The sequence below is a fragment of the Crocuta crocuta genome, unplaced genomic scaffold (genome assembly GCF_008692635.1).
Source record: "Crocuta crocuta isolate KB4526 unplaced genomic scaffold, BGI_CrCroc_1.0 scaffold457, whole genome shotgun sequence".
Taxonomy (NCBI): domain Eukaryota; kingdom Metazoa; phylum Chordata; class Mammalia; order Carnivora; family Hyaenidae; genus Crocuta; species Crocuta crocuta.
Genome location: NW_027531318.1, coordinates 1,492,775 through 1,504,149, shown reverse-complemented (window position 1 = coordinate 1,504,149; position 11,375 = coordinate 1,492,775). Strand labels below are relative to the sequence as shown.

General features: G+C 40.2%; 1 protein-coding gene, 1 long non-coding RNA gene and 1 pseudogene across 2 annotated transcripts in view; all 3 read left to right on the top strand.

The window, feature by feature from the left end:
• Positions 1-3,397: 3,397 nt before the first annotated feature.
• On the top strand, positions 3,398-4,589 carry LOC144237994 (uncharacterized). The gene is made up of 3 exons (XR_013336971.1): positions 3,398-3,507; positions 3,863-3,970; positions 4,528-4,589. It is a non-coding gene; the product is annotated as an uncharacterized LOC144237994 (long non-coding RNA).
• Positions 4,590-8,117: 3,528 nt separating this feature from the next.
• CCNY (cyclin Y) overlaps positions 8,118-11,375 on the top strand; it is a 317,839-nt gene continuing 314,581 nt past the window's right edge. Inside the window, exons 1-3 of the mRNA XM_077771716.1 lie at positions 8,118-8,197; positions 8,553-8,660; positions 9,219-9,286. The gene's annotated coding sequence lies outside the window, so the exon portion shown is untranslated. The remainder of the gene's footprint in view (positions 8,198-8,552; positions 8,661-9,218; positions 9,287-11,375) is intronic.
• Positions 8,192-11,375, top strand: part of LOC144238008 (52 kDa repressor of the inhibitor of the protein kinase-like) — an 11,221-nt pseudogene continuing 8,037 nt past the window's right edge.

Genomic DNA, 11,375 nt, shown 5'->3' with positions numbered 1-11,375 from the left:
TCTGGTTGGTCTCAAGTTGGAAGCAGGGACAAAAATTAGGGAAGCTGTCAGTTATTAATCAAGTCCTGGCCATTTTAGGCTGATTGTTACAATAGTTATTGTTTAGCTTCCTGCACTGTCACTGGAGTTAGTGCTCTTGTTCCCCCTAAGTCTGATTTATAGCGGGCTGGCTTCCTGTGTTGTTTATTGTAGATAAGAGGTTGGTTTCCTGGGCAGGTTGCTGAAGGTTGTGGGTCAAAGTTTTATTTTCATACAATGGTCTGGCCATTGTCCATTTGTATATTTCAGTCTGTCATATCCCATTCCATAATCTATATAACAGAAAGAAAAACTAAGCAAACATACCCAAAAGGTGTTGGTGATAGGTCAGTTTTAAACATGTTGATCATTATGCTCTTCTAGAACTAAGATATTTAAACTTCAGACATATTCTACATCCAAATAGGTCAGGCTGCAGATCTTATAGACAAATCATTTATGTTCTAAGAACCAACGTCCTAAAATTGTGTACTTTAGGTAGATCGCTAAAGTATATATCCTGTTATATACTATACAATAGAATGTAACCTCCATAGAGGACAAAATTTTGTATCGTTTAGCACTTTTCCCCTGAAACCAACAGGGAACAGGACCTGACACAGGGTCTGATACATAGTAGGCACAAAAGAAATATTAACTGAATCAATTAATGCCTGTTTCTTTTTTATACATTTTAGTTTTAATTGTAAAATACATATAACGTAACATTTACCATTTCAAATGATTTTATTTATCTATTTTTAAATTTTTTAAATGTTTATTTATTTTTGAGCGAAGAAGAGAGCAAGAGTGGGGGAAGGACAGAGAGAGCGACAGGAGACCTGAAGAGGGCGATGCACTGAGAGCAGCAAGTCCAATGTGGGGCTTGAACTCAAGAACCGCAAGATCAAGACATAAGCCAAAGTTGGACACTCAACCAACTGAGCTGCCCAAGTGTCCCTATCATTTCAACCCTTTTTAAATATACAGTGCATTCACGTTGCTATGCAATCAATCTCTAGAACTCTTTTCTTTTTTCTTTTTTAAAAATATCTATTTATTTGGAGAGAGAGAGCATTCACACATGTGGGTGGGTGAGCAGGGGGAGGGGCACAGAGAGAAAGAGAGAGAGAGAGAGAGAGAGAGAGAATCCCAAGCAGGCTCCACACTGTCAACACAGAGCCCACACGAGGCTCAATCCCACAAACTGTGAGACCATGACCTGAACCGAAATCAAGAGTAGGACACCTAATCAACTGAGCCACCAAGGCGCTCCACTAGAACTCTTTTCATCTTGTGAAACTGAAACTCTGAACTGTTAAGCAACCCCCTGTTTTCCCTTCTCCCCAGCCCCCCAACCCATCTCTATAAATTTGAACACACTACATACCTCATGTAAGTGGAGTCACACAGTGTTATTTTTCTGTGTCTAGCTTATTTCACTTAACATGATGTCTTCAGGTTCATCCATGTTGTATCATGTGACAGAATTTCTTTCCTTTTTTAAAACCTCTTCCTCTCCCCCCACCCCAAAGTAGGAATGATATAATCTGAAAATAATGAACTCACAACAGGGTACTTATTTCTCTTATTTCATTCATTTTGAGCATTTGGAAAGGGGTACTCACCCTGAGCCTCATTTTCCTCATCTGCAAAATGGAGTAATAACATACACACACACACACACACACACACATGCACACTATCTACCCCTCAGGCCTGATGCAAAGCAGGGGCTGAGGGGCTACTAGTCCTCTCTCCTGGACCTCCTCTTGAGCTGGTGTTGTCCTCACTCCATCTGCCCCTACTCAATTCCTTTCTCTCCCTTTTTGACCCTCCTGGAACTTAAGAGAGGAGGGGAGCAGAAAAAGCCACTACATGAGATTTCAAAGCACTTTACTGGTGGGGAGGGTAGAGGGTGGGGTGAGGGTTGGGTCTTGACATGCACAGGTTAAGGCCAACATGGGAATGATCACTCTGCCCAGGACAATGTAGGACTCTGGGGGGAAAAATGTTTGTTTTTTTAAGGCTTAATAATATTCCATCATATGGACATACCACATTTTGTTTATCCATTCATTTGTCAATGGACCCTTAGGCTGCTTCCACTTTTGGGCTATCCTGAATAGGTCTGCTATAAACGTGGGTGTATGAATATCTCTTTGAGAGCCTACTTTCAATTCTTTTGAGTATATATTGAGAAGTGGAATTGCTGAATTATATGGATACTCTATTTCTATTTGAGGGGGAACCACAATACTATTTTCTATCTCAACTGCAGTACCTTACATTCCTACCAATAGTGCATGAGCAAGTGTGGTTACCTGGTTTGGTGGTCTGGAGTAGATTAGAAGTGGTGCATTAGAAGGGGTCAACGAGCAAAATAATAGCATGAAGTATCATTTGGCAATCTACTATTGAGTGACAAGAATTCAAAGAAACAAAATTAGTACTGGATTATTACAATATTGAATAATGGATGCTTTTAACAATGCTCTGGAGGTGAAATGAAAAGGGAAAATTATATTTGATTTCCATTATATAAGGAGGCAGATGTCTATATATATTTTACAAATATACCCATTGACAATCTAATTATGTAGATATCGAGGTGTTTTTTTTTCTTTTAAGTAGGGTTCACTCCCAGCACAGAGCCCACCTTGGGGCTTGAACTAAAACCCCTCAGATCAAGAGTCAGATGGTTAACTGAATGAGTCACCCAGGTGCCCCTGAAGTGTTTTATTATTATTTCAAAAACTAAGAGTTTCATCAAAAATGGTGAAATTTTTCAAAAGATTGGTCCTTAAGGAGGCAATTTTCATTCATCCAGAAATTTAACTTGTGTGGAATGGAAGTCTTCCTTGTAATGCCACATTAGTGGGATGTTACTATTTCCTATATAATAATCATACAGATGCCTTTTCAAATATAAACCATGATGTAATAAGTACAAACACTACACTAAAACAATATTTTCAGTTAATGGTGTCTAAGTGATTGCAAAATGTTTATTGATTAAGGAAAGGGGGAATCCATTTAGTTGCAAATAATCTTGGGGAGTTGAATATTAAGCTTTAGGATACTTGAGGGCAGATATTAGAGTTTTCAGATTACTATAGGCTTGCTGGTGTTGTATCCTTTTTCCTCTCCTCTCCTCTTTCTTTAAGCCAAATTTACAAACCAAACCATTGAAAAATGACAAGTCTAATAATTAATTACCATCTGGGGGGCATATTGAACAACCTCCTGTACAGAATGCCAGGAATCTGAAAGAAGTTAGCAGGTGACATATGCCCTAAGAGGGGGTCATGACATAGTTATGACACATAAGAGGTATTATTACAGTGTGTGGGGGGCTGCACATGGGAGGAATGGGTAAGAGTCAGGGAGGGATGTGCGCTCCATCCCATGCAAGAGCCACTGTCACCACCCCATTGATAGTTGGCTGGCTGACAAGTGTGTCCAGAGGCAGCAGGCAGAGGCATGGCGGTAAGCACGGTGTGTGAAGCGTGAGGGGACCCAGGCCAGAGGTCGCTAGGAAGGATGGGAGATCTGGGAGTCAAGAGTAACGTTTGTCAGAAAGGTTGGTGAGGGGTTCACCAGCAGAGACTAAAACTAGGGAGATACACAAGGTTGAGGAAAGCAAAGGGATCTGAATAGAAGGTATTGAAATGGAGAATAAACAAGTAATGAATAGTTAAAATGTCAGGGAGTTGTTGAAGTATGTGTGAGGAATATCACAATGAGGCTATAGTTTCATCTCTTGAATTGGGAAAAAGCTGTCTTCACTTTTTTTGTTACACAACATGGTTCCTTTGTAAAGGAGGGTGTGTTGTTATTCCAGGTTCACGGGTGAGGAAACTGGGCAGTGAACCCAAGCGTCTTCAGTCATATTAACATCAGAAGCTGAGTTAGGACTGGAATTCACTGCCCTGCAGCTTTTTGCTAACAGGTGAGCCTTGATCGGTAATTTTCCAGTGCTAAAAATCTCTTCTTTCCTAGAAAAAGCTTTTGTTGGGGTGACTGGGTGGCTCAGTCGGTTGAGCGTCCGACTTCAGCTCAGGTCATGATCTCACGGTTTGTGGATTCAAGCCCCATGTCTAGTTCTGTGCTGACAGCTCAGAGCCTGGAAGCTGCTTCTGATTCTGTGTCTCCCTCTCTCTCTGTCCCTCCCATGCTCACACTCTGTCGCTCAGAAAGAAACAAATGTTAAAACAATTTTAAAAAAAAAGAAAAAGCTTTTGTTTCTAATAAATGTATCATGTTTTAATAGGCAGTGAGATTTTGGGGACAGGGGAGCTTGTACAAACATATCCAGTAAAGGTCCACAGCAATATTAGCTTAAGAAGTGGCCCGAATTTAGGTGATTTTGCTTGTTTAGAGAACTAGGTTTTTGATGCCTTTACATTGAGACATCAATTCAGTAGTACTGATTCTATATTAACCATTAGGTATGTGCTGGACTAATGATTTTTATCTAAATGAATATCTATTCGTCTATTTTTTTAGGCAATGAAGCAAGGGCTTTTTCATGTATGTTTGAACCTTCAGTGGAAATTGCAGAAAATCACTAAAATGTAAGATTATTGAGATTGTTGTTTAAAGCTTTTCGAAAAAATAACTTGATAGAAAATGTGTCCCTGTAACATATTATTTTTTACCTGAAAGTTTGTTTATTTGGTAGTTGAATTTTAAAACCCTAGTTACTTCTAGTTAGTTACAAACAAAACAGTTCAAGGCACTTGCAGTATTCTAGAATGTTCTGCAAACAAGTAGAGTTTAGGATTTGTACTAACAACTAGATACCAAGGTGAAATGGGCTAATCCCTTCTTCCTATCTCACCTCCTACGGTAAGGAGTTCTTGTAGAAAAAATCACCTGGATGCTTCATGAAGGATCCTATTCGTTCTCAAGTAAAGGGCAGAATGAGACCATGAAAATCAGGACTCTGAAGGAATGTTTCTCAATATATGGTGACCCATGTGTCATCAATCAGGGTGTTCTGAGATGTGTGACTGAAGTGAGTACTCCTGGGCCTTGGGAGAAAAGTTTGGGACCGTGCAAGTTAAACAAGCTCACCAGGTGATTCTGTTCATGTTAGGTTTCAGAATCACTACACCTGAAGAGGAAACACCTGACTTTTGTTGACGTCAATTCTGTCGGACATAGTGTTTTCTAGACGCTTTATCGTGTATGCAATATCTCTTTTTTTTTAAATTCCTTTTTAACATTTTTCATTTTTGAGAAAGACAGAGAGGGAGCAGAGGAAAAGCAGAGAGAGAGAGGGAGACGCAGAATCAGAGGCAGGCTCCAGGCTCTGAGCTGTCAGCACAGAACTAGACATGGGGCTCACTTGTAAACCGCGAGATCATGACCTGAGCCGAAGTCAGATACTCAAAAGAGTGAGCCACCGAGGCGCCCTGTATCCATATTCTTTGAGTGAGAAATGGTTCACTGATTTTTTTTAACACTTCCTGAAAAACAGATTGATGTGCATTCATAGAGTTCCTTTTCAAGAAATGAAAATACATTCCGGGCTGGGTACAGCGGCCAGAGCAGCAGAGGTGGCGAGGGGCCGTTCCACTGGGATATATGTCTGCGGGAGAGCGGCTCAGTGGAGAAAGTGCTGCAAGTCGAGTTTCATGTGAATTTTAAACCTTTTTACATTGGATAAGTTAGAAATCACCACATTCATTTTATTAGGACACCTGAGGGCACATGACCTAGGAATGTGCATCCCAAGATAATACTACCTCCAGAGAACTCTACCTGTAGGGGAAATTTAAGATTTCATCAACCACTTTGGCTAGGATATTCTGATCCATCTCATCTTAGCCAAAGGATGGCTTATAAATCATCTATGAGGAGCAGAAGATGTGCGCAAACGCCCTCAAGAACAAGAAGGGCTACCTCAAGAAACAAGCCAAAGTACACATGGTGGAGAGTCCCAAATACCACTATGAATAGGGAAATAAAATAACCAAAGTCTCAACAAGAGAGACCAAGAGACACCATTCAAGAACGCTTCCTGAGCAGACAGGCCCTGGACAGTCAGGGACCCTTCTTTAATACAGCAGAACTTGCAGGTGCAGAGTGCATAACAAGTTTTTAAAACTAAGAAGAGACAGAAAGCTAGCCAAAATGATGAAACAGAAGAACTTTCCTCTAAAGAAAATCCAGGAGGAAACGACAGCTAAAGAACTGCTCAAAACAGATAAAAGCAACATAACTGAACAAGAATTTACAACAATAGTCATAAAATTAATCGTTGGGCTTGAAAAAGGCATGGAAGACATCAGAGAAACTATTGCTAAAAAGACTATGAGCTTAAAAATAGTTGTGATGAATTAAAAAATGCTATAAATGAGATGCATAATAAAATGGAGGCGTCCAACGCACGGATTGAAGAGGCAGAGAGGAGAATAGGTAAATTAGAAGACACAATTATAGAAAAAGAGGAAGCCAAGAAAAGGAGAGCTAAACGGATCCAGGAACACAAAACAAGAGTTCGAGGCTGAGTGATACAATCAAATGGAACAATATCCGTATCATAGGAATTCTAGAAGAGGAAGAGAGAGGGAAAGGCGCTGAAGGAGTCCTTGAACAAATTATAGCTGAGAACTTCCCCAATCGGGGGAAGGAAACAGACATTGAAATCCAAGAGGCACAGAGAACTCCCCTCAGACTTAACTTGAATCGATCTTCTGCACGACATATTATAGTGAAACTGGCATAATATAAGGACAAAGAGAGAATTCTGAAAGCAGCTAGGGATAAAAGGGCCCTAACATACAAAAGGAGACCTATTAGAGTAGTTACAGGCCTATCTACTGAAACGTGGCAGGCCAGAAAGGAATGGCAGGAAATCTTCAATGTGATGAACAGAAAAAATACGCAGCCAAGAATCCTCTCTCCAGCAAGCCTGTCATTCAGAATANGAACCACAATACTATTTTCTATCTCAACTGCAGTACCTTACATTCCTACCAATAGTGCATGAGCAAGTGTGGTTACCTGGTTTGGTGGTCTGGAGTAGATTAGAAGTGGTGCATTAGAAGGGGTCAACGAGCAAAATAATAGCATGAAGTATCATTTGGCAATCTACTATTGAGTGACAAGAATTCAAAGAAACAAAATTAGTACTGGATTATTACAATATTGAATAATGGATGCTTTTAACAATGCTCTGGAGGTGAAATGAAAAGGGAAAATTATATTTGATTTCCATTATATAAGGAGGCAGATGTCTATATATATTTTACAAATATACCCATTGACAATCTAATTATGTAGATATCGAGGTGTTTTTTTTTCTTTTAAGTAGGGTTCACTCCCAGCACAGAGCCCACCTTGGGGCTTGAACTAAAACCCCTCAGATCAAGAGTCAGATGGTTAACTGAATGAGTCACCCAGGTGCCCCTGAAGTGTTTTATTATTATTTCAAAAACTAAGAGTTTCATCAAAAATGGTGAAATTTTTCAAAAGATTGGTCCTTAAGGAGGCAATTTTCATTCATCCAGAAATTTAACTTGTGTGGAATGGAAGTCTTCCTTGTAATGCCACATTAGTGGGATGTTACTATTTCCTATATAATAATCATACAGATGCCTTTTCAAATATAAACCATGATGTAATAAGTACAAACACTACACTAAAACAATATTTTCAGTTAATGGTGTCTAAGTGATTGCAAAATGTTTATTGATTAAGGAAAGGGGGAATCCATTTAGTTGCAAATAATCTTGGGGAGTTGAATATTAAGCTTTAGGATACTTGAGGGCAGATATTAGAGTTTTCAGATTACTATAGGCTTGCTGGTGTTGTATCCTTTTTCCTCTCCTCTCCTCTTTCTTTAAGCCAAATTTACAAACCAAACCATTGAAAAATGACAAGTCTAATAATTAATTACCATCTGGGGGGCATATTGAACAACCTCCTGTACAGAATGCCAGGAATCTGAAAGAAGTTAGCAGGTGACATATGCCCTAAGAGGGGGTCATGACATAGTTATGACACATAAGAGGTATTATTACAGTGTGTGGGGGGCTGCACATGGGAGGAATGGGTAAGAGTCAGGGAGGGATGTGCGCTCCATCCCATGCAAGAGCCACTGTCACCACCCCATTGATAGTTGGCTGGCTGACAAGTGTGTCCAGAGGCAGCAGGCAGAGGCATGGCGGTAAGCACGGTGTGTGAAGCGTGAGGGGACCCAGGCCAGAGGTCGCTAGGAAGGATGGGAGATCTGGGAGTCAAGAGTAACGTTTGTCAGAAAGGTTGGTGAGGGGTTCACCAGCAGAGACTAAAACTAGGGAGATACACAAGGTTGAGGAAAGCAAAGGGATCTGAATAGAAGGTATTGAAATGGAGAATAAACAAGTAATGAATAGTTAAAATGTCAGGGAGTTGTTGAAGTATGTGTGAGGAATATCACAATGAGGCTATAGTTTCATCTCTTGAATTGGGAAAAAGCTGTCTTCACTTTTTTTGTTACACAACATGGTTCCTTTGTAAAGGAGGGTGTGTTGTTATTCCAGGTTCACGGGTGAGGAAACTGGGCAGTGAACCCAAGCGTCTTCAGTCATATTAACATCAGAAGCTGAGTTAGGACTGGAATTCACTGCCCTGCAGCTTTTTGCTAACAGGTGAGCCTTGATCGGTAATTTTCCAGTGCTAAAAATCTCTTCTTTCCTAGAAAAAGCTTTTGTTGGGGTGACTGGGTGGCTCAGTCGGTTGAGCGTCCGACTTCAGCTCAGGTCATGATCTCACGGTTTGTGGATTCAAGCCCCATGTCTAGTTCTGTGCTGACAGCTCAGAGCCTGGAAGCTGCTTCTGATTCTGTGTCTCCCTCTCTCTCTGTCCCTCCCATGCTCACACTCTGTCGCTCAGAAAGAAACAAATGTTAAAACAATTTAAAAAAAAAAAGAAAAAGCTTTTGTTTCTAATAAATGTATCATGTTTTAATAGGCAGTGAGATTTTGGGGACAGGGGAGCTTGTACAAACATATCCAGTAAAAGTCCACAGCAATATTAGCTTAAGAAGTGGCCCGAATTTAGGTGATTTTGCTTGTTTAGAGAACTAGGTTTTTGATGCCTTTACATTGAGACATCAATTCAGTAGTACTGATTCTATATTAACCATTAGGTATGTGCTGGACTAATGATTTTTATCTAAATGAATATCTATTCGTCTATTTTTTTAGGCAATGAAGCAAGGGCTTTTTCATGTATGTTTGAACCTTCAGTGGAAATTGCAGAAAATCACTAAAATGTAAGATTATTGAGATTGTTGTTTAAAGCTTTTCGAAAAAATAACTTGATAGAAAATGTGTCCCTGTAACATATTATTTTTTACCTGAAAGTTTGTTTATTTGGTAGTTGAATTTTAAAACCCTAGTTACTTCTAGTTAGTTACAAACAAAACAGTTCAAGGCACTTGCAGTATTCTAGAATGTTCTGCAAACAAGTAGAGTTTAGGATTTGTACTAACAACTAGATACCAAGGTGAAATGGGCTAATCCCTTCTTCCTATCTCACCTCCTACGGTAAGGAGTTCTTGTAGAAAAAATCACCTGGATGCTTCATGAAGGATCCTATTCGTTCTCAAGTAAAGGGCAGAATGAGACCATGAAAATCAGGACTCTGAAGGAATGTTTCTCAATATATGGTGACCCATGTGTCATCAATCAGGGTGTTCTGAGATGTGTGACTGAAGTGAGTACTCCTGGGCCTTGGGAGAAAAGTTTGGGACCGTGCAAGTTAAACAAGCTCACCAGGTGATTCTGTTCATGTTAGGTTTCAGAATCACTACACCTGAAGAGGAAACACCTGACTTTTGTTGACGTCAATTCTGTCGGACATAGTGTTTTCTAGACGCTTTATCGTGTATGCAATATCTCTTTTTTTTAAAATTCCTTTTTAACATTTTTCATTTTTGAGAAAGACAGAGAGGGAGCAGAGGAAAAGCAGAGAGAGAGAGGGAGACGCAGAATCAGAGGCAGGCTCCAGGCTCTGAGCTGTCAGCACAGAACTAGACATGGGGCTCACTTGTAAACCGCGAGATCATGACCTGAGCCGAAGTCAGATACTCAAACGAGTGAGCCACCGAGGCGCCCTGTATCCATATTCTTTGAGTGAGAAATGGTTCACTGATTTTTTTTAACACTTCCTGAAAAACAGATTGATGTGCATTCATAGAGTTCCTTTTCAAGAAATGAAAATACATTCCGGGCTGGGTACAGCGGCCAGAGCAGCAGAGGTGGCGAGGGGCCGTTCCACTGGGATATATGTCTGCGGGAGAGCGGCTCAGTGGAGAAAGTGCTGCAAGTCGAGTTTCATGTGAATTTTAAACCTTTTTACATTGGATAAGTTAGAAATCACCACATTCATTTTATTAGGACACCTGAGGGCACATGACCTAGGAATGTGCATCCCAAGATAATACTACCTCCAGAGAACTCTACCTGTAGGGGAAATTTAAGATTTCATCAACCACTTTGGCTAGGATATTCTGATCCATCTCATCTTAGCCAAAGGATGGCTTATAAATCATCTATGAGGAGCAGAAGATGTGCGCAAACGCCCTCAAGAACAAGAAGGGCTACCTCAAGAAACAAGCCAAAGTACACATGGTGGAGAGTCCCAAATACCACTATGAATAGGGAAATAAAATAACCAAAGTCTCAACAAGAGAGACCAAGAGACACCATTCAAGAACGCTTCCTGAGCAGACAGGCCCTGGACAGTCAGGGACCCTTCTTTAATACAGCAGAACTTGCAGGTGCAGAGTGCATAACAAGTTTTTAAAACTAAGAAGAGACAGAAAGCTAGCCAAAATGATGAAACAGAAGAACTTTCCTCTAAAGAAAATCCAGGAGGAAACGACAGCTAAAGAACTGCTCAAAACAGATAAAAGCAACATAACTGAACAAGAATTTACAACAATAGTCATAAAATTAATCGCTGGGCTTGAAAAAGGCATGGAAGACATCAGAGAAACTATTGCTAAAAAGACTATGAGCTTAAAAATAGTTGTGATGAATTAAAAAATGCTATAAATGAGATGCATAATAAAATGGAGGCGTCCAACGCACGGATTGAAGAGGCAGAGAGGAGAATAGGTAAATTAGAAGACACAATTATAGAAAAAGAGGAAGCCAAGAAAAGGAGAGCTAAACGGATCCAGGAACACAAAACAAGAGTTCGAGGCTGAGTGATACAATCAAATGGAACAATATCCGTATCATAGGAATTCTAGAAGAGGAAGAGAGAGGGAAAGGCGCTGAAGGAGTCCTTGAACAAATTATAGCTGAGAACTTCCCCAATCGGGGGAAGGAAACAGACATTGAAATCCAAGAGGC